This window comes from Notechis scutatus, chromosome 1 (assembly GCF_049901735.1).
Source record: "Notechis scutatus isolate UNSWTSFEM ecotype Mainland chromosome 1, rNotScu1.2, whole genome shotgun sequence".
Taxonomy (NCBI): Eukaryota; Metazoa; Chordata; class Lepidosauria; order Squamata; family Elapidae; genus Notechis; species Notechis scutatus.
In genome coordinates this window covers 29,240,481-29,264,929 of record NC_142009.1, presented here as the reverse complement: position 1 = coordinate 29,264,929, position 24,449 = coordinate 29,240,481, and the positions used below count along the sequence as shown (strand labels likewise).

The 24,449-nt window shown below is 35.8% G+C and overlaps 1 protein-coding gene across 4 annotated transcripts in view; it reads right to left on the bottom strand.

Annotated features, from left to right (window-relative positions):
- NCOA1 (nuclear receptor coactivator 1) overlaps positions 1–24,449 on the bottom strand; it is a 304,667-nt gene that overhangs the window by 279,365 nt on the left and 853 nt on the right. The gene's annotated exons all lie outside the window — the stretch shown is intronic.

Sequence of the window (24,449 nt, the reverse complement as noted above, 5' to 3'; positions counted from 1 at the left end):
TACTTACACAGAAGAAAGGGGCACTACTCAGTGGACATGCCCTCTACTCCAGGGCATTTGTGCTGGTGTCCAACTGTACATACCGCACTGCATGCAACAAGCTTACATTATCCTGTAAAACACGATCATAACTTTCAATAACCAAATGAAGATTGATCAGCACATTCCTGAATCCAACGGGTTCTTTCAAGAAAGTTATGGGATCCATTTTCAATCCCTCACTCACCCTTAAATATGTGCCTTTCCTGATTTTAAGCATACTAATAAAGAATCTGTACCCAGGCAAGTAATACTCTTATACCTAAATGGCCATGGCAAAGGAAAGTGTAATTTCTACATTCCAAAGGCATGGAACTGCACACACCTTTGTGCAGTTTCTTGCAAAGAGCCCCAACTGGTTCAGCTTTGCTTTGAAGGGACTATTGACTCAGGTTACATAGCACATTTGTCTACCACAGCAATAAAGATTGAAATTTAACCTCAATATGCATCTATAAATGACACCACCAACAGCGGATCACCTGACTTTCTGGCAGAAAAAGCAATCTGCTCAAACCAAGAGTGCCTGGAGGGATTTCTCTGCAGTGAAAAGCTGCATTGGAAGTTCAAACCAGATTAATGATTCTCAAAGTAGGACCAAAGCCAAAAAAATTATCATTTCTCATTTGCTTGCCCAGTGAGATTGGGGAGCAACCTCCGACTGAGATTTTCTTAAGAAGCTGGCCTATTTATTTTAACCGCACCTCTCCTTGCATTGGGCAGCTTATAAATCATTAATGTATAAAATAAAATAAAGCTACAAACGCAATACACTAAACCAAAAAACAAATATCATTTATTAACCATATGCAGGTAGTCCTTATGACCACCATGGAGGCCAAAATTTGTGTTGCTAAGCAAGGCAGTTGAGAAAGACAGCTTTTAAGTGAGTTCTGCCCCCATTTTATGACCTTTCCTGTCATGGTGAATCACTGCACTTTTAAATCAGTAACACAGTTCTTCAGTGAATCTGGCTTCCCAATGACTTCGCTGGTCAGATGGTCACAAAAGGGAATTCGAGATCAAGAACTATCTGTACTTCCCATGAGGGAACTCCACAGTAGTCAAAACTGAAAAGGCGCCATTTTTGTATGAATACTGTACTTTTCTGATGTCCTAGTAACTATTAACCAATTTTGCTCTTTTTTAAAAAAAATTAAGTTTTCATAATATAAGACTCAGCTAGACTCAAATGCTTTTTGTTGAGTTTTCCCCCCCAAAGCCAATATCACCTTTAAGGTGAGTATGTTATGTACAAAAGGATATCTAATGATTAAGTAGCAGAAGAGCAGAATTACATCCTTTGGGACTAGGACATTGTTGAGTGTTGCTAAGTAAAGGGCTCTACCTAAGTTCTATGGAAGACAAATAAGTATTATTTTGGAAAATCCCTGTTGCTTCTATTTAAATGGCATATCACCACATTGCATGCCTATATAATTGACTTGCCTATTATTCACTTTCTGATGGAATAGGAATTATGTAGATTCCAACAGATTACCAAATACTTTCATTCTTATCTAGGTACAACAATATTAGTAGAATGGGAAAGACATGCTCAACTACAATTTCTTCCTTCAAAACAGTTTTGTTGATGTACAGACCTATTAAAACAACAGAAGTATATTTTTAAAGGGTAATTTCCAAGAAAGTGAGAGGCAAGGCACCCCTTTGCAGACAGTCTGAGGACGCAAAGTGCTTACAAAGTAATGACAGCCTTTGTGGGACAGTTCAGGACCAGAGGTGACATTCAGCAGGTTCTGACCAGTTCTGGAGAACCAGTAGCGGAAATTTTGAGTAGTTCAGAGAACTGACAAATACCACCTCTGACTGGCCCCGCCCCCATCTATTCTCTGCCTCCCGAGTCCCAGCTGATCGGCTGGGTCTTCTTTTGTTGCCCTGCACAGGAGAACGGAGCTGGAAAGCAGGTTACTGGGTGGGGAGGGAATGGGGATTTGCAGTAACTTTCCCCCAGGAGTGAGGAGGGAATGGAGATTTTACAGTATCCTTCCCCTGCCACCCCCACCAAGCCATGCCCATCAAGCCAAGCCAAGCCACGCCCACCAAGCCATGCTCACAGAACCGGTAGTAAAAAAAATTGAATCCCACCACTGTTCAGGAAAGTAGTTCATATTTATGCTTATACAGACAAACTGCTTATCAATGGCTTTATGAAGAAAACTGTGAGTAGCTTCCCCTGGATGTTTTAGTGAAGTGTCCCTACGAATTCTAGAGCAAATTTCCACCAAACCATCTCCAACACCCATCTTTCTTCATGTGTGTGTTTCATGTGGAGCAAAAGTTTTGCAAATATCATTCTATCCTTGTGGTAGTGACATCAATTTGAGAGGCCAAAAAAAAGTTAGGATGCAGACTCCAGAACAAAAGAACCAAGATAGGTTTTTACATTCCTTCTTCAGGGGTCAGGACGAGGATATACTTTTTTCATCCTTGCGTCCTACTAAGACTGAGTTGATTTCCCAAATAGGTTCTTCCCCAAGAATTACTTTGCTGTGAGATCATTCTTGATTAGTGGCCTATCAACTGCGGTAGCGCAGTGGTTAGAATGCAGTACTGCAGGCTATTTCTGCTGACTGCCAGCTATCTGAAGTTTGGCAGTTCGAATCTCACCAGGCTCAAGGTTGATTCAGCTTTCCATCCTTTCAAGGTCGGTAAAATGAGGACCCAGATTGTTGGGGGAAATATGCTGAGTCTGTAAACCACTTAGAGAGAACTGTAAAGTAGTATATAAAAGTTTAAGTGCTAAGTGCTATTGCTATCTCCCACTGCCCAAGTAGTAGTACCCTGTGCCTGCCGTGGATTTGATTCGAAAATGTTAAGCACTCCATAAATATAACTGCTATGAACTCTGCTGCTACAACTAGTTCAGTGATACTTTATCTTAGGCATTTGATTTCTTTGGGGAGGGGGGGTTTCTGTAAAAGATCCCATGTGAATACTGTATGAAGATAACGTAGAAGCAAGCTATATCCCTGATTCCCAGAGTAGCTGCTTCACCATCTTACTTGGAAGATAATGTCCGTTCTATGTTTATTAGATTTACAACTGCCTCTCCAGCTCTCCTTTCTCTCTTGGCCTTACTGATTTATAAATCAGAGCTGCTACTTTTATCAATATTAGGCATATGCAGCCACTTCCTGTTCTTCTTGAATAAGAGATAACATCCTGTTCACTAACGTAAGAGGGTTCTGTGGGTTTGGCTAGCTCCACCAGCTCCTTATCTCTGTGAAGAAATTTGAAAAGGGCATGCTAAAATCTATGCTGCAACCTGAAGCGATTACAGGTAGTCCTCAACTTAAAACCACAACTTAGCCCATTTCTGTTGCTATGTGAATTTGCCCCATTTTATGACCTTTGCCACAGTTAAGTGAATCATTGCAGTTGTTAAGTTAGCAACATGGTTGTTAAATGAATCTGGCTTCCCCATTGACTTTGCTTGTCAGAAAGTCGCAAAAGGTGATCACATGATCCTGGGACATTGCAACAGTCATAACTATGAGTCAGTTGCCAGGTGTCTGAACTTTGATCACATGACCATGGGGATGCTGCAATGGTCGGAAGTGTGAAAAATGGTCATAAGCCCCTTTTTTCAATGCTGTTGTAACTTTGAACAGTCATTAATTGAACTGTTTTAAGTCAAAGACTACCTCTACTTAAGCAAAACCTCGCAATACATTGGGCTAGAGCATGCCTGGGGTTCAGCTTCACACTTAGTAAGTGAAGAATCTGAGAATGAGATAGTGGCCTTTCTCTCATTCTTTCAGCCCCTCTGCCTCTGATGCTACCAAGATGGATGTCCCCCTTCTTCCCGAGCCTTTTCACTACCTCTCGTGTCTCTCCCTCTTCTCCAAGTCTTTTTTAGTGTACAAACAATAGTTTGGATAGTCAAATGATGGAGAAGACTACCATTTACTTGATGGGCTTCTGGAAGTTAGGGCAACTGATTCCTTCTATTCCTATCAGACATGAAAGAGCTTTTGTGCTCTAGGGATTGGTTCAAGATTATAGATATTTTGGGTTTGAAGCTTCACTGCTCACAAGACTGTGGAAAGAAGGCTTGCTGGGATTCCCATGTTTCACACGAGCAGAGAAGACCTGAGGGAGGCATGCTCCTCCTCTAGTCCTTGAGGTACTATATTAGGTCCAAATAGGCTAGTGCGTATCTCTCCTGTTTCTCTCAGAATCCATCTCCTCTTCTCCAACATACTGCTAGATCTGATGTTCTTCAGTTCCCCTGCTGCTGTTTTGCTAATGGAATAGAAGGGGAACTGATTTAGAGTAGCCAAGATTACTGGGTACTACTGCAACACTTTTTCCAGTATCAAAATTATATTGTTTTTTTGCAGTTCCTGCTGATGGCCAAGTCAAGATTAGCTTGACTGCTACAGGGACACCACAGTTGGTACCATCCAAATTCTTTCCCCAGAGGCCTTGCAATTTGCAGTAGGTGGTAACTATTTCAAGAAGTCTCCGGATTACCATCTGCCATAGTTGTTCTAGACCAGGGGTGTCAAACACAAGGCCCATGGGCCACATCCGACCCGTGGGGCCATTGTGGAAAATGTAAGGGACCAACCTGCATCACTTCGGACCAGTCTACCCAATGAGAAGAGGAAACATCAGAGCAGCATGGCATCGGCCCAATCTACCCAGTACTAAGAGGAAAAATGCAGTTTGGGGAGTGACCTCAAGCTGGCCATGCCCATCTAGTCAGTTACACCTACCCAGTCAGCCATGCCCAGTGAGTGGCAAAAAGCTGGCCACACCCACCCAGTTGTCCACACCTAGCCAGCCCCCCAAGGTCAACCACAGAAGGTTGTTTCAGTTGCAAATGGAGCATAGCGATATGGATTCCAAGCAGCCTCCCTATCGGCTGTGGAACCCGTGGACTGCTCAGCCATTCCTGGCTCCAGCTTGATGGCTGCTTCTCTGACTCTCTAGCGTTCTGCCCACTGGTAGATTCAATTTTTTTTACTACCGGTTCTGTGGGCGTGGCTTGGCTTGGTGGGCATGGTGGGGGTGGCAGGGAAAGGATATTGTAAAATCTCCATTCCCACCCCACTTCAGGTGAAGGATACTGTAAAATCCCCATTCCCTCCCCACCCCACTAACCTGCTTTCCAGCTCCGTTCTCCTGTGCAGGGCAACAAAAGAAGACCCAGCTGATCAGCTGGGACTCAGGAGGCAGAGAATAGATGGGGGCGGGGCCAGTCAGAGGTGGTATTTGCCGGTTCTCCGAACTACTCAAAATTTCCATTACTGGTTCTCCAGAACTGGTCAGAACCTGCTGAATACCACCTCTGGTTCTGCCACGATATCACCTCAGCCTCAAGAGTGGCCCACCATTTAGCTAGTGTACAGTTGCTGAGGTTATATTCAATCATATGCTGCTTTGCTGTTGGTATCTCTGATTGCTTTTCCTATTCTGAACCCTAAAATTTGATATGAGGGGAAAGATTCTGGTTCGAAGCAGAGATAAGAACAAAACAAAGGGGATTCCTCCATTAAACAGGAAAAAATATTAAGACCTGCCTTCTAGCTAGATGTTGGTTTAACTGTTTCCTGTAGGCTCCATTTTCAGAGACCAAGTATAAAACAATTATTAGTGAGCACTGTGTGAGTGGCATGTGAAATTCTACTTATAGCTTGTAAATATATCTGTGAGTCTACAAAGAATTACTGTAATATAAACTAATTACACACTCTGCACAGTATTTACATTATGATAGAAAATGGCCTTATCAGCAGTTATTAGCTACCACACTCCTCTCAAATCCATTTAAGGTCTTTATTTGCTTTCTTTTACAAATACCCCAGCTTTATATAATAAGTCTCCAAGGACGGGAAATAGTAAAGACACCAGAAAGACAAGAGTAGCAACTAATTATGCACTGCATATGAGAATGTATTTGATGAAAATGCACCTCTGTATATAATTTGAAATATGTGCTACCATGTACAAGTTTCGTTCCTTATTAAACATTTTTAATTTGACCCATATATGCCCTATCACCACTTCTGCATCATTTACTTGCATCAACGAGATTCAAATGTTTTCTTTATGCCTAATTTCTTGCAAAATAGCTACTTATTCCAGCCCCTATCAAAACAAACTAGCTGCTTTTTAAATACAAAACTGCAGGTAATCATTCTAGATAGCTTGCTAAAACTCCCTCAACCTTTAAGATACAAGGTGAGAAATGCTCAGGGTGTCATTTCAACACTGCATTCCATTTGTTATCATGACTCAGCAGTACAGTACCTGGGATTCAATTTCTCCAGGCTTTTCACACCTTTTCTTTTGGAGATTAAGTAGTATTTCCCCTTGATTTTTTTAATCTCTTAGAAAACAATACAAAATTTGTTTGCTGTTACTGTGATTAGTTTTGCTTCTTCTGAATATTGGAGCAAAAACCCCTTACACTTGCCGAATTAGTGAACGTTGTTTAGCTTTAATCTGTTTTCATATTTATAATTGTTTGGATGTTTGGTATTTAATCTTACTATGTGAGCTGCTCAGAGTTGCCTTGAACCACAAGATGGACAGAACATAATTTTGATAATAAAAGCATAGATTTAGGGATGTGTGGAAATATTGGGTAGTTTTGCCTACCATTTGAATGACTAAGCCATACAATTCTCTCAAAGTTCTCACCAATAACTGCAATCTTCCCTTAGATCTTTCTTCCCCTTTCCATTCAATTGTGTCCCATTCTTGGAGTCTACTTCGGCAAGCACCTGCAATTTTCTTGGCAACGTTTTTCCAGAAATGGATTGTCACTGCCTCCTTCCTAGGGCTGAGAATGACTGACTGGTTCAATGTCCTCCAATGTCAGGCACAAGAAGCCAAGAACCAGGAGAGAGTTCAAAAGCAATGTGAATTTATTACATGTTAACACCTTTTAATCAGAGGTGGTATTCAGCAGGTTCTGACCAGTTCTGGAGAACCGGTAGCAGAAGTTTTAAGTAGTTTGGAATACCATCTCTGACTGGCCCTGCCCCATCTATTCTCTGCCTCCCGAGTCCCAGCTGATCAGCTGATCTCCAGAACTAGCAAAAATGCAACAAAGCAGTTCTTGTTGTTTAATTTTCTTTAAATTCAAACAGAGTGAGATAAATATTAAGCTAGTTTCTATTAGGGCTATGCTTTCCTCTTAACCCACTAGTAATGACGATCTTAACAGAGGCTATTTAATTCCTTAGAAGGATGTTCCCCAAGATAAGGGTATTTCCTATATTTTGATTGATTAGGTTTAGGCTTCAATCTCTCACTTGCAGTGGATATAATGCTAGTGTATTAGATTCTTCACTTGAATCTCAAGCTCTGAATTATCCAGCAATGTAGGAAGCTTATAAAGCTTATAATAGAGTTTAAGTCTATAAAAACCATGTGCTAAATTGAAGATTGTGCAATCTATTTAGAATCCCCAAGGTCCACTGCCTGGGATTAGGTGTAAAAAAAAAAGACACCGATTCAAACAAAATTAGAAGATGATCTACCTCTGCTCAATCCATATGCTGCAATCCATATTAGCTTTGTATTCACTACCCCAATTTAACTCTTCTTCATTCCTATTCCTAATTTAGAAAAATTAGCCTTTTTGTTGTGGCTATGGTTAAACCACTCTATGTTGGAAACACTCTTTATTACAGATCACTAAATAAGTTATCCAATAGATTTTCCGTCTACCTTTTTTTGCCTTGAGCCTATGAAGGGAACACTACACATTTTATCAAATGAGGGTAAATGTAGTCCTTTTCCCTGATAAACACTTGTAAATAATTAGTAAGAATAATTCAGGTTTATATTATTATATAATTTATATTTTATATATATATATATAAAATTTTATATATATGGCATTCAGCTTTGTTCGGGTATTTTCCCACGTCATTGTAGTTGTTCTTTTAAAGTTGTAGCAACGTTTCAGCAGAATCTCATCTGCCATCATCAGGCTTCTGTATAGTGTTCATCTGTGAGTCAGACTTTTACAGTGGTTTCAGATTTAAATTTGGGGCAGCCTATTGCTGTGCCAGAATGGTTTTTCTTCATCCTGATTGGTTGGGAGTCTTGGTCTGTGTTTATTGGTCTTGGAGTTTGCTGTGTTCTGCTGTTCTATCTTGGTTGGTGTTTCTAATATCTATATATATATATTATATTATATTATATTATATTATATTATATTATATTATATTATATTATATTATATTATATTATATTATATTATATTATATTATATTATATTATATTATATTATATTATTATATTATATTATATTATTATTATATTATATTATATTATTATTATATTATTATATTATATTTATATTATTATATTATATATATTATATTATATTATATTATATTATATTATTATATTATATTATATTATATTATTATATTATATTATATTATATTATATTATATTATATTATATTATATTATATTATTATATTATTATATTATATTATATTATATTATATTATATTATATTATATTATTATATTATATTATATTATATTATTATTATATTATATTATATTATATTATATATATTATATTATATTATATTATATTATATTATATTATATTATATTATATTATTTATTATTATATTATTATATTATTATATTAATTATATTATATTATTATTATTATATTATATTATTATTATATTATTATTATATTATATTATATTATATTATATTATATTATATTATATTATATTATTATATTATTAATTATATTATATTATATTATAATAGAAGATATTAGAAACACCAATCAATCAGAACACAGCAAACTCCAAGACCAATAAACACAGACCAAGACTCCCAACCAATCAGGATGAAGAAAAAACCATTCTGGCACAGCAATAGGCTTCCCCAAATTTAAATCTGAAACCACTGTAAAAGTCTGACTCACAGATGAACACTATACAGAAGCCTGATGATGGCAGATGAGATTCTGCTGAAACGTTGCTACAACTTTAAAAGAACAACTACAATGACGTGGACTTCAACATCCAGAAGTCCCCATCCAGAAATCCACCCATCTTAAAATTGCTTGGGTTGAGAAACACTGGACTATAGAGTTATTAGAATCTCTTAAAGTTAAGATGAAATTGGGTGCAGCTAATAGGAAAAGACATAGCTATATGGAGTGGAATGTTCTTTACCCCACTGCATGTCTTTTCCTCTTAGCTGCACCCAATTTCATCTTAGTTTTAATCAGCTCCATATATAGATTATGTGTGTATGTATGCATGTGTGTGCACACCTTCAAGTCAGTGTTGACTCCTGGCAATTGCCTGGACTATTTTGTGCAGTTTTCATGGCCACAATTACAGGAATCGTTTTGTCAATCCTAAGGCTGAGAATACAGGCCCAAGTCACCTAACTGCTTTGTGCTTAAGATGGGGCTAGAACTCACAGTCTCCCAGTTTCTCATCTGGTGTCTTAACCACATCATGAAACTGGCTGCCCAAGAATTTGAAGCAGAAATTGAAACAGTCATATGACTATAAATGCTTTAGCATATCCTCAGATTCTTCCCATTGATAGATTTTTACCTTCTATTAAAATTCATATTTGAGAAAATATTTAGAGTAGCTGGATTTGAAACCACCACCACTAAAACATAATTGAACAACCAAGCTCCCCACCACAGAATGACAGCAGACTTAAGAAAGCAAGGTCATTCAGTTACTGGAAATCTCTTAACTGTTCTTTCTTGCAATCTTTTTAAAAATAACAAATACATAAATTTAATCTAGCATGCTTTTAATATTCATTATTCAAAGGAGAAATTAAACAAAATCAGAATTAAAGAGCAGTATGTTATGTTAATATGTCCCAGAAATTAATATGTATGACTACTGAATAAACATTTATAAACTGTTATATAACTAACTAAGGCCAAATATTAAGTGGCTGTTTAATGTGATGTCAACAGACTAGTGAAAGTTTTTCAGCCTGCCTTTCCTCCATTTGTACCTAATGTGAGATCACATTGGAAATTGATAAAATATCTTGACTATATTCCTGTCCCAAGGTTCATTTCCTCCTTTAACATTACAACAATTGCTAATCATCATGCAGAAAAATGAGACAAATTGATCAATGTTCATCATATATCACTGGAATCCAATTACAATAGTAGAAATTTAACAAGACATGCAATTTAAACAATAATGCTTACTTGAGATTTCATCTTCAGCGTAAAAAATTAATCATGCGTGATTTTACCAGGAAACATTCATTTAATACTGCAATATTACCTTTCTTCCTACTACCTACCTTCCAACCAATTGGGGATCCGAATAGTCTTAGTTAATTTCTTCATCTTTGACTATTTAAAGCAGGAGTGGCCCTTTTATGATTTGTAGACTTCAACTCCCAGAATTGGCTCAGGAATTCTGGGAGTTGAAGTCTACAAGTCATAAAGGGGCCATAGTTCCCCACCACTGATTTAAAGCATGCATAAACTAAACCATGAGATAAAGAACTGGAATTAAGCAATTTGCTAATTTACCAGATACTCTTGGAAAGACTATAAGTGAGGATAAAGTACAAATGGCTTGGGGGAGAATATATTAGTAAAAAATAGCTTTTAAAATTTGATGGGAAGCATTGTTATCAGATGAATGAGTAAACTCACTATTTTGCAAGCTTAAAATCAAAGATCAAATTAACAGAACTTTTATGAACTCCGATAAAAAAACTGTAAAAGGCACATTAAAATGCTAATCAAAGTAAAATATTTTCATGCATAACTTGTCACTACAATTTCCAAAATAAATTTCCAGTTAAATGTTATTTTGCCAGACCATATCATTGTTTCTAGAAAACATTTCTTTATTTGTCAATACAACAACCTCTGAAAAATTACATAAAAAGATCAACAACCAGTGAGCAGTTAGTGCTAAAAAATAAAATTCCTAATAATACTTAACCCCATTAATAAGTCAACCTTAAAAAAACCCAAGCAAATATAATAAATAGTGCATCCATCAATTCAAGATTCTATTTTTAAAGCGATATGATTAAAATGCAGAAAAAGAGATCTTGGACACAACAACATGAGTCACCTCAGCGAGATGGGTGGCATAGAAGTTTAATAAATACATAAAATAAACATGGCCATTTTAAATGTATCAATCCTTGAGAAAACAGAATAATGAAAGGTAATCTACCTTTTCCTGCATTCAATTTTGCCACAGTAATAAGGCTGGTTTTCCTTATTCTTTAATGTGGGACAAAGTGGTTGATGAATGCCCCAAGAAAACAACCAGTGATCAATTCCCCTACTGTGAGGTGGAGCAGGATTGGGAAAATAAGAGAGGATGCTTTGAATGGTATATTTCACGACCTGTCAAGTTATCCAACTAACAAGAAATCCAATAGCAGCTCAAGTATGGGTTGAAATGGTTCTGAAAGAACACTAAACTCATGTCCAAAAAAGAGAATATTTATAGCTCAGGGATAAAATGAGGGGTCCTTGGTGCTCTCTGAGTTTGCTTTTTTTTTTTTTGCAGATGTTTGATTACCCCTAACTAGGTAACATCATCACTGCTAGTAAGGATGCTGTCAGTTTATATTCTGGTGTCTTGCCTATTTGTGTGGGTGGGGGCAGTCTTAAAGATTCTTTGGTACTCTGACAAATCAGCCATCAACAGACACATAGACATTGACAGGAAAAGAGGCAATCAACCAGCCCAAAAGAGGAAAAGACTCCAGAACCTCTCACCAGTAATCAGCACTCAGATCAGCATAGATTAACTCCAAGGTTAACCTCAGACCAACAATCAAGAAACTACCAAAGAGCCATCAGTAAACAGCCCAACCAAAGAACCTCTAAGACCATCCCACTCCCACACAGACAGGAAAGACATACCAGAATATAAACTGACAGCAAACAGCACTCCTTACTCGCACAGATGTTGTTACCTAGTTAGGGTAATCAAACATCTGCAAAAAAAAGGAAACTCAGAGAACACCAAGGACCCACCCCCCCCATGTCCAAAAATATCGCTGGTTGCTGATGAAGAGTACAATGCAAGATGAAGTAGGAGTGAGTACTTAATATAGGCACTCCTCAACTTATGACCATCCATTTAGTGATAGTTTGAAGTTATGCTGGACCTGAAAAAGGGGACTTATGACATGGATTTGAAGTTCTAATGGTTGGGGACCAATTCTGTATATGTAATTGTATTATTACTGTACTATGTGAAAAATATGTCAACCCAGTCATTGCACTGTCCACAAAAAAATGTTGGTTGTTAAAGAAAAACTGTAAATAAAACATATACAAAAAAACAAAAAAAATCTGGTAAAAATACAGGCAACTAAACTTCTTGTTAGCAGAAGTAGCTAGCAGAACATTGTGCTTTTCCCCAGGTTTTAAATCAACCTTTTGTGTAGTATAGGTCCGGCGCTCTCTTAAGAAAATCTTAGCTCTGTTCTTCAAACTAAGGCCTCTTTCAAAAGCATCTTCTATTTTTCTACCAAAGTCAAAATGGTAGGGTCCAGCAACTGAAGGAAAAGAGCCAAAAGTCGCAAATAGGAACTAGTTTGATCCCAAACCTGATTTATACCCTTAATCATATCATCAGTTAATTATATCAAATCATAATTATGACAAAAGGCATTTCAGAAAAGGGAAAATATTACTTTAGAAAGGGAAGTCATAAGTGATGCTTTAAACTGGCTCAACTAAGACCTGGAGATGAGATACAAGGAATTATCATGTGGACATGACACAGAATAATAGTTAGCAGGACATATTCATGCTGAAGTTAGACAGACTTGAAGTCTGTTCAGTCAAAATCTGAAGTGGACATCTTGTTCTTTTCCTAGATTACCAGAAATCCCAGCATTCTCCTAGTTAATAATCATTTCATTATGTTTTCAAGGTTTAGATATTAATTTTATCTCAAGATTTATAATACAATTCAGTTATAGCGTATGATACAGAATTTTCCATACAACTACAGTACACAAATAGTAAGGTGACCAACTTTTTTACAATGAAAAGGAGGACACAAATAAATTGAAGAAAAAAAACAAAGTCACTTGTGCATGGTGCACTCTTGTGCATGGCACACTCTTGCGCGTGGCACTCTCTCTCAAAACAATTCTCCTGTGTGGGGCGCATGCGTCTCATAATTGCGTCTCGCCACACTGTACCGAGCCTTGACGAATCGTCATGTCAAATACAAATACATCACATCACACACAACGGATCGGAATCGATCAAATACGGAGATTTACAGATTAGTCTTCAAATATCAAAAAGGAGGACGTGTAGGAGGACACTTTTCGAGAGAGGACAGAACTTACAAAAGGAAGACTGTCGTCCCTAAAGAAGGATTGTTGGTCACCTTACAAATAGCTACTGTTTGAAAATACTCTCTTCTATGAACAAATTCAAACATTCTTCTCATGCTACAGATCCATTCTCTACTGTTAAATTTGCTTTCGCTGAACTAAAATTCTAAATCATTTATTTTACAACACACTTTAGGAATAGTGGCTTTTTTTCTGTTTGATTCGTTTCATGGCTCATTCTTATTTTCTCCAAAGACTCTTTAAATTGAAAGCATATAATTGCAATGGTAAGTGGTTGTGTTACTACTAATAAATCAGGGTGCACAAGAGGCTACACTTTAAAAAAATGGATAACAAATGAATTAACATTACATAAACTTAACACACTATGATTATTTCCCATGTATTTAATAATTTTCCTTCTGTCATATTAAAAATACAATATACTTTAAAAGAAAACCTGGCTTGGGATTTTGTGCTCCATCATAATGATTTCTTAAAACAGATTGTCAAATTTTAGAAATTTCATAAACATAGTGAATGAAAGTTTTGAAAGTGTTGGTGAGTTTATCAGGAACAAAAAAGTATATTTTTTCACAAGAACATTAAATATATTTTAGAATAGAGTATGTCATTTTTAACAATCTGTAAGATGCTCAAAAATATCAATGTCCATGATTTTTCTGATAATTTTATCTGTTAAATTAGCTCTTGAAATGAAAATTAACATACCACAGAGTAGAAAAATTGAAAACTGGAATATGTGTACTGAATGAATAATAAATAATAAATAAAGGATTATCATACAATGAAAGTATCTGAAATTATAGAGACTTTTGAACTGTGAACTTGATATATAACATATATTTATATTTATACACAGAGATTTTATTCTATATTTAAATTGTACACAATATATTTAATATTGCATTCTGTCCAGAAAGAACAAGCATGCAAACAAAATGTACATAATATTATGTATATATATATATATATGAAAGAAATATAAAAAAAGCAGAATTATAAATATCACTCATTGAGAATTATAAATATCACTCATTGAGAACAAAAGATCTCAGCTTACCACTACCGATCTAACCATGGCAATAGCAAAGTTAAAAAATAATCAGTTGTGGAAGAACCTAAGATCATGTTATACAGATTTTAACCATGTAAATTTATTAGATTAAGTACAAAAATTAGTTCAGTTCAGGAGATACATTTCAAGGTATAAAACAGAATTTACTAAATGTTATCAAATGGATACCAATATATATTTGGCAGTCAGCCAACATCTATTAGATAAGTTAATATACTATTACCATAAAAACTAAATAATTTCATTTAATACATTACTTCAAGAGAAAACCCAGCAAAATGCATCAACCTAGATGCATATAAAATGAATGTAAGAAAAGATTAGGCTAAAGTTTGTCCCTTGGAGACTTCACATAAATTTTGAAGAACAATCTGACACTATAGAGTATCATAGGTAAAGCATAACCTCAGTTTAATAATGGCAAGTACTTGCTGCTGAGAAAATTAGGGCAGGCAAGAAAGGAGATCAAATAAAGAAATTAATTAGCTCTAAGAGACTGTTAAACCAGATGAATGTGAATTTGGTTCCTGTTGAAACTAAGAGAATCTTCTGCAGGGCATCAATCTATGCTCCCTACCACCCCACCCCACCCGCACAAAAGCATTTTGTACATCTACAACACTGATTCTCAATCTTGGCAACTTGAAAATGTATTGACTTCAATGCCCATATACTGGCTGGAAAATTCTAGGAATTGAAGTCCACATATCTTCAATTGACAATTCTAAGAAACACTGGTCTACAGCTTTGTACCCAATTATTAGCTGGTCTACAGCTTTGTACCCAATTTAAATGATACTTTTAGAAGAACAAGAATGAAATGAAAACATGGGGGAATGAATCAACTAATAAAATTGGTAAGAAAAAAAGGGGATGTTATTCTCAAAATGCCTAGTTTCTGCCTTGACCAGACTTTTTTCACCGATCCTAAAATACACGGCCTCCATATATTCTAGATGAGGTTCCTATGTCCAGCTCTCCATACAAAAACAATATTTGTCTTTTTAATGCACAATCAGAAAGAAGAATCTTAATTGATACATTTAAACATTTTTGCACATTCTTCAGAAAATCAATCACGTCTTACCTACTACCTGGATATGTAGAACTTCTATAAAATTAATCTTTGGCAAATGATCTAAGTATGGAAAATTAAATAAAGCTACCTTGTCCTTATCATTCTGCCTATGAACACAAGAAGTTTATTTAGCACTAAAGTGAAAGGTTGAAAAGGTTTTATAAAATATGCAGCCTTGGTAATGTTTTCATTAGAAAGGCAAAGAAACTCACTTTGTCTAAGCATCACACCCAAGCTATTGGTTTTTAATTCATGCCAGGCAACACAACACTCAGATTGTTGATAAAGAAAAAGGAAACTTCAAAAAGCGAGACCATGTTTAAATATGTTGAGATAAATTAAAAATGGGAATATCATTTAGTTTAGGATTAAAAATGAATTCCAAATCTGAAAAGTTTTAAAGGCATCATTTCAATCTGTGACAGAAAGCAAGGGAATGGAATATAGAATATGAATATAAAAAACATGCATTGAGCATTGGCATCTGACCTTTGTAGTTGTTGAGCCTGTTCAACAAGTATTAACAAGTTTACATAGGTGCAAAAAACTAAGAGCTTCTTCTGTTCCATGGTTGTGTGTCTCTTCCAAAACATCTATTTTTTGGTGTTTGTTCAATTTCAGGATATAATCAAAATCTCATTATTATTAAAGGAAGATTTCTCTACAGAGTAGTGTTCATATCCACACTTCAATGTCTTTGACATTAAAAGCTGAATTAAATGGCAGATATGAGAGTTTGGGACAGGTTATAACATTTATATGCTACCAGTTCTATGTTATTTAAGACTACTACTGTACACTCACACTAATTCTTATAATTACATTATGATTCTGAATCATAATTCTGAAAATGAATGTATATGTATTTGTAGTAAACCTTGTATTCTATTGGGGAAGTACAACACATTAAAACAATAGCTCGTTGAACTCAAGAGATCCTATGTATATTTTGGATGAAAGAACACTTCTATAAGTAAAGGAGTCTACTTCTGTTTATGCTTTCCTAGACCAAACTGATACCAATGAAGTAAAACATACTCAGCATGTCTACGTGTTTTCTGCTAATATGTATCTTCAAACATGGCTGACTCCTTCATGTTGTATAAAGAATAAACAAATCAAAATAATGATTCTTTATTCTTTCTACAATATGAAGTAGTAGTAGTCAGCTATCTTTGAAGTATCATCCTGACTGGAAAATGTTCTTAATATCTCCAGATATTATACCTCCAGTTTGCTAACACTTACGTTACATGAATCAAATGTTCATCAGATTCTGAAGTTAGCTCAGAAAGACCTAATCTGAAATTCAGAAGCATAACAGTCCCAGGTTTGAAAGAGCAAAGATCTGAGTTTTTCTTCATTTGTGAAAGTATGTCACTCCCTTACAACAGTACTACACCACTTTCCTCAGTAGTAAGAAGATAATCTGTTTGTGTTCCCCCTCAGATTTTACGATTAGCAGGGTAATAGCTGTCATTCTGCATTCCTGGAAAGCATCCAGAGAGAGGCAGTTCTCTCATAAGACTGCTACTGACTGACAAACAGATTTCTTAAAAAATCAGAAAAAGGCCTTTTAAATTAATATCTAACTTTTGGAGATAATTGATTCTGATACTTGGAACAAAAATCTATAATCCCAAGAGCTGTTGTATTCCATCACCTGCCTAAAGTATACAATAAACAGAAAGTAAAATAGGGAAAAATAAATAAATAACAAATATGAATTTTAAAAATCTCATAGAGTCTGGTCAATTTTATTGAGTTTAAATACATCTATATATCATAATAGGCCCAACTGTACTAGGTAGGATTTATTTCCAAGTAGTCATAAGAGTGCATTTAATGTAATAATGGAGGGGAGAAGATGAAAAAATTGTATCTTGTCCAGAATTCTCTGCAAAAAAAATCTCACTTCAAGTCCCAAGGCTAATTTAAATCAATCCAGATCCAAAGAAGCTAAGAACCTATTCTAGCTTCCAGGCAGCCATGGATTAAGCTTCCTTTACAGCTGGACAGAGGGACAAAAATTCATCACTAAAAGCAGCACATTATGATGATTCAGGATTCAAGAAATGTATGAGCATCATGCACATGGCTCACTGGTATCCTTAAATAAGCTGCTTCAATTAACTATTATAAACAATAAACATCAATGAGTATTGCAAAATCATTTATATTTTTCAAAGGAACTTCATGATAAGGAGATAAGAAAAAGTGTGAGCTATATTGTTTGATACATTCTCAATTTATTAGATTAGAAAGAAGAGCTTGACCATTTTTCTCAGCATTCTCTGCTATGTACAAGTGATATTTGGATTCTCTGTAATGATAATTCAAAGGATTAGTAATCACTGGACTACCAACCCTAAATTAAACTATAAAATTACATTAAACAGGGATTCCCTTCCCCTAAGTATTAGAACACAATGGTTATAATTTCAAATTTGTCTTTTTTAATCATTACTATTTTGCATTGTGTTTTAAATTTACTTATTTAGCTATTAGCTAGAGAATTCCTGTTGCATATAGGACTTGAGAGAGTGATCCATGATTTCTGCATTGCTAACACAACCTTCCAACTACTAGAATGGTGCCTATATACGTGGGTATTACAAGGCAGCATGTACAGAAATCAAACTGTTTATATTACTAGGATTTTTTTTCTGCCTAATTCTCGAAGATTGTCTGTATAAGTCCTGCAGTTTTCTTGGCAAGGTTTTTCAGAAGTGGTTTGCCATTCGTCTTTCCTAGGGCTGAGAGACAGTGACTAGCCCAAGATAACCAGCAAGCTTCATGCCTAAACAGAACTAGAACTCAGATTCCTGGCTTCCACGCTAATGCCTTAACCACTACCCCAAACTGGCCCTAATATCCTATGGTAGGACAAAACACAAGATTTGGTTTAAGTTCATAAATAAGTCATAAAACCCAATCAAACATTGAGCCAAGGCAAATTAGTTTAAATCAAAATATTCCTCCATTGTAATAAGGGCTAAAATTATGTAGATGTAAGCATTCCTTGTTAAATTCTAAAACAAATGGCAGACTTTATGTATCCAAGACCAATTATCCATTTTTTTGTTGCTTTTAAAAGATTTAGAAAATTACTGAGGAACCCAAAACAGACTTCTAAGGACTCAGTGTCATGAAATGCTAATTTACAATTGGGAAGGATACAGTGGTATTTATTGAGAAGGAAAGGGCTCAAAACAGATGTAACAGTTTTCATGGCATGCAATATAAGCGCCAACTTTTTTGTATATGCATTTGAATTGCATGCATATACAAAGGGGCGGGGCTTTGATCACCATCTACCCTCTGTGGAAAACTTTTGAAGGAAAATGGAAAGGGATTATTATGAGAAAAGAATTGTGACTCAGTAGAACTGTGAAGAGAACTCCAGCTGGTATTCTTGTCCAATCCAGCCTCAAAGAAGGAAAAAAAATATCCTTACATATAGTAAAGTATACAAAGTATGTATTCTGAAATGTAATGATTGAGTTTTGTCATTTTTATGGGATTCCCCCCCTTCCAATCTTGCTTTTCTTATGTATAAAGAAGAAGAAGCTTCAATTTCATTATTATTATTTCATATAATAAGAGACATCTGGACAATTTCCTGACAAGTTTTAAAGCCATTTTTTTTTCTGGAAATAGAAGAAAGCTGTACTTTCACTAAGTGCAAAGATAAATTTCCATTCTAACCACTCTACGAAAGTAACACTATCTATACCGTCATGCAAACCATACACCACTTTCTTTTCTTTACATGCAAGTGTTTTCTGAACAGGAAGTTGCATCAATGTTTGATGTGGCTCCTATATCAAAATGAGAGCACTTTAATGCATTCTTTCACGTTTTATCAAAAACAATCCACTTCACTTCAAACACATTCATACAAGCATGATCTTCAAATTACCAAGCTTTACAAAGATGTCACTCCTGAAGTACTGTAAAGCCAATCTTACAAAATAGTTTGGCCTGCAATTCAAGACATCTCTACTGCAACTTTCTGAAATGGTAAAAACAGCATTTAGTTCTAAATCTAACAAAGCAAGAACATTTATTTTTGTTTTGCACTGAAGCAGAGCTAAAAAGACTGGCAGCCTGATAATGCACAGGTCACTCTTGGTTAATGGAAATGTTAACTAGTTTCACCTCAAAACTGCATTCTTACCCAGAATTCTTTTAACATAAAAGCCCTATTGAAACTTTATTCAGATTACAGTTCTGGAAACAAGTAAGCAGGGTTTTATAGCTCTTGAGGTGCAACAAAACAAAGAGATATGATGAAGAGAAAAAAATATATAATAATCCTACACATCTCCACCAAAATATTACTGAAACTTACTGACATCATTCTTGAAACTGGTTGATGAAACTTACTCAAGCATGAGAAGGGTTATAAAAAAGAGACACAATTTCCATTATCTCAAAAATTAGGCAAACCAATTGCTACAATGTATTTATAAATAATCATGCAACTATGTTAAAAAAAAATCCAGAAAATACATTTGGACATTTCTATTTCTTAATTACTACAGAGGTACTTAATTATCTAAAAATAAAATAATTAATAAAATTATATCCCAAATTTTATATCCAAATTGCTTTGAATTGTAGGCAAGGAAGATGTTGCATCTGATCAAATTTCTACAGAACTCAGTTAACAACTAGTTTAAATAACAATTTGTAAACTCCATTTGTAGTCTCAAGTTATTTTTGTTATGGATGTCACTTTTAATAATATTTTTTCAAGCATGCAAAAAGTTTAACGTGCCCAAAATACAGTTGGTATTAAAAGCACTCATGAAATGGAAAACATAAGTTTGCTCTGTGCATGGAACAAAAATTTGTGAAATATTAATAGACATCTCGATGGGACAAAATCCAACCAAATCAAAACCTGGATCACTTTGGTTGTCCTGGGTTTTATGAGAGAGAGAAAAAAATCTTCTTACTGGCAAGTAAGGCAAGGCTGGCATGCCCTATGATACCCTCTCTTCCTTCTCTTGGCCAGCCCATCTGCATTCAGCATTCTCCTTCCCCTTGCATCTGCTTTGACCTACTTTGGTTTCCAGTGTGCAAAGTCTTCCAGTCTATCCATCAACCTCTCTCTGAACTTTCCACTTGGCTGCCATCAGTCCACACTGCCCTGTTTTCCAACTTCCTTTCCTTAGCCAGGGCCCATCCATCCAACCCTCTCTCCATCTTCCTTTTATTTACCAGCCACTATCATAAAGGGTCCATTCCACTTTATTTTTCCCAATCTTCCTTTGCCGTGGCTGCCATCACCATTTATTAATTCAACCACAGTATATCATCCAGCCCACTTACCCTCTGCTCAATCTTGCCAGTGCTTTATTTTCTTTTAGTCTATATCTGACTGAAGTATTTGCCTTTCCCATGCTATCTCCAACCCCAGAACGTGCATATTCCAGATCCATTTTCAGAGTCAAATTGAATAGCTTCTGATATTATCAGCTGATGATATATGGGGACAATTCATGCTAAGCCATCTATTTTTCAAAGACAAACAGTTGACTAAGCTGGATTGATTTAAATCACAGTCAATAAACCTGAGCTTAGACTAACCAAACTGTAGTGTGATTTAGCAAGATCTATGAATCCAGTTATGAATCCAGGAGCCAGTTATAAAGTTTGCAGGTCATAGTGTACAACATTTATTATGTTCAAAACTGTTCTACATTCAAACCAAGCTACTTCAATCACTTTTGAGGTATTTGAAGATCAAATCTTTAAATGTAAGTTTTAAGATTGAGTCATTTAAAATGATATATACATCTCAATAGGAATCTACACACAACTCTCATTTTCCTTTCCCTATCTTTTTGTTTGAACTCACCTACAGACTAGGTTCATAAATCATGCTAATATGATTTATGCCATAGAGGCACTGTTTATACACATTAGAGGCATTGTTTATACACATTAATCCACAATAGATGGTTTGATACATGCTATTTTAAAAACGAACAAACTACTAGTCTCAGCTAGTCTCAGTTCACTGAAATCAAATTAGTTGTGTTCATGCTAAGCCTATCTCCATTTGTCTTTTCTGTATTTCTTACTTCAGCTGTTAGGATCTATGAATTTTAATTAATTTAAAAAATTGTAAACAGAGTTGTAATGTTGACCATGTTAGGCTAGAAGACAGTAATTTGAACTGAAAAATAGGTTGCAGAACCAAAGGAATTTAAGATAGTATAAATTTAGATCATGCTGGCTGGGGAATTCTGGGAATTGTCCACACATCTTAAAAGTTGCCTAGGTTGAGAAACACTGGCCTAGATATTCCAATTCAATATCCAATCCAATATAATCTTCTTTTTCCTACATATATATTTTATAGCCCCCTCTTCTAAAGAAAATACAGTAAGCAATAGAATAGCAGAGCATGGCCCATATAAAGGCTCTAAAAATTGGCATGTCCTATTCCATGGCTGAAATCAAGTATTAGTATATTTTGTTAACTCATCACACTTTACTTCAGAGAACACTTTCCTGTTTTACAGCATGAATTTAGTAAAATCATCTAAATATCCAGTAATGGGGAGAATGATGAGAAAGTTCTGTTATAAGAATTTCACACAGCAAGATTCATTTCCTCCAACCTACAGTGGAAGGAAGTCACCTTTCAATCACAATTTCTATGTTAAACGGAATGTTTGAATAGTTCAATTTCCTTTGATTTTTACTCTTTTTAAGATATGAGCTTAAAAACTGTCAGGTAACCCAGATAAAAGATTATGGTCATACACTGGGAAACTAGATTATATATACAAACAAGTAACTCAGGAATATAAGTGTAACACGAGCTAGTAATATCGTGCTTCAGGTATAACACAATGAACTATAAATATATTCAATAAGTTCGTTTGATAGCCCAAAAGTTGGAAAAGGTCGAACATTTGGGGGAAATTTTTTTTTTACATGAAACCAAACCAGTTAGTCATCAGAAGTAGAGCATGATCTCCAGATAGTCACATTAAAACTATCAGATGTCTCCCATCATCCAAAAATCTTTATGCATAAATTCCCTTGCCCTCAAAAATCTCAAACCCAAATTACTACAAAGCTATTTGATACCTCTTTACCATTTTAATTTCTATCAAGCAAAATAGTTGAATTTTATTACTTGCTTTCCCCAAAGCCCTCTGGAATGGGAACATGTAAACCAATCATTAAGCCCCAATAATTAACAAACATAATTTTAGAAGATAACAATGGGCAACATCAATTTTTCCTCTTAAAAGAAACAAGCACTTTTGTTCCCCACAATGATAGTCTAAAAATGACCGAGAACTTTAATCTAAAGCAGTGTTTCTCAACTCAGCAACTTTTAAGATATGTGGACTTCAACTCCCAGAATTCCCCAGACAACAAACTTCATACACATTAAAATTGTTTAGGTTGAGACACACTGCTTTGGACTAAATTTCCCTGTGACTATATAATGATCATCATTCCAATTTTCTTTGTGAAGTATGCCAACCCCCCACTCCAATCAAAGCAGGACAGTCATAATGGAGTATCAAATCAGACAAAGAACAACAAGGATGCAACTTTATTATTATTCTATTAAACTTGATAGCAACTGCTAGCATTTGCATTTTATTAAAACAAGAAATGCACAAATAGGTTGACTGCTAAACAGCCTGACATGTACTGCAGTGGGGGGGGGGGAATGAAAGCCGTTGTCAGGAAAATCAGTCTCTATCGCTTATTCAAAAAAGCAGTGGAATGGAATTTGAAAGGATACAAATTGAAAGCAGCATCACTCCGCATACAGATTTATAGTTAAATTGATTGAATCCACTAGTTCAGCATATAATTCTTATAAATCTGTGGCTCTACCTGCCTGTAACATTTACTGGACAGACAGGCAAATGACTTCTCCAAGCAACCACCTCTGCTATCAAGGAGTGTCAGGGTCACCCAAAAGGAAAGGCAATGAAAAACTCTACTCACTACAATTGACGTTCCTCTCCATAATTTGCCAGTAGGAAAGTAAAACCTTCCTGTTTCAAGGCCAGATGGTCCCACCGCCACTGCTAATTTATAGTGGGGATAAGTTACTTTCAGCACTGCTTCCTATTCTTCTTTAACCCACCATACAAAAAGAAAGCTTGTTATACACCAAATCTCAAAAGAGTTTGATGCTCACCCCAGACTCTTTCTGAACTTCACACCTCATTTGCCAAAGTGACTTCCTCCCGCACAAGTATCCTACATAGGAAAGTATCCATTGCCTTCTCCATATATTCAAGGTATTTTGCTTCCAACCTGCACTGAGGTTTCTAGCCCTTAGGGGATCTTTCCAGCAAGTGCACCCTACAGTGATAATCTTAGGGACCAACAAGCATGGAAAATGTGAAAGCTTCCTAACCTTTTCTGTGGTAGGCGGGGAAACAGAGGGGTAGAAGATGTATATTTCACATTTTCATTATACAGGCAGTATCTTGGAAGAAGGGTTCGTTGGTAGAGTGGAATTTTTTAAACCAGTAAATTATCCCAACAGTATCCAACCATAAATAAAAGGAACCCTTCTTTGCTTACCAAGCAACCCTTTGCTACTATCCAAATTGCTCTTTGCCCTCAGATCTTCAGCCAGATCGCTTTTTCGGCAGGTACAACAGTGGCTCCTTGTCACAGACTGGACTCCAAGCACCACTTAACTTACCACGCTAAGATCCCACTTCTATTCCTTAAATCCACATTACTTCCCGGACCCCCTCCTCCTGCTTGCCTCCTCCCCCTTCCCTTCCACCCTCGTCTCCTCTCGGCTCTCGTTGCTGCCCCCTCGCCCTTCATACGCACAATTATATAATTCTCTTTGCCACCAGCCCCTAGCCACT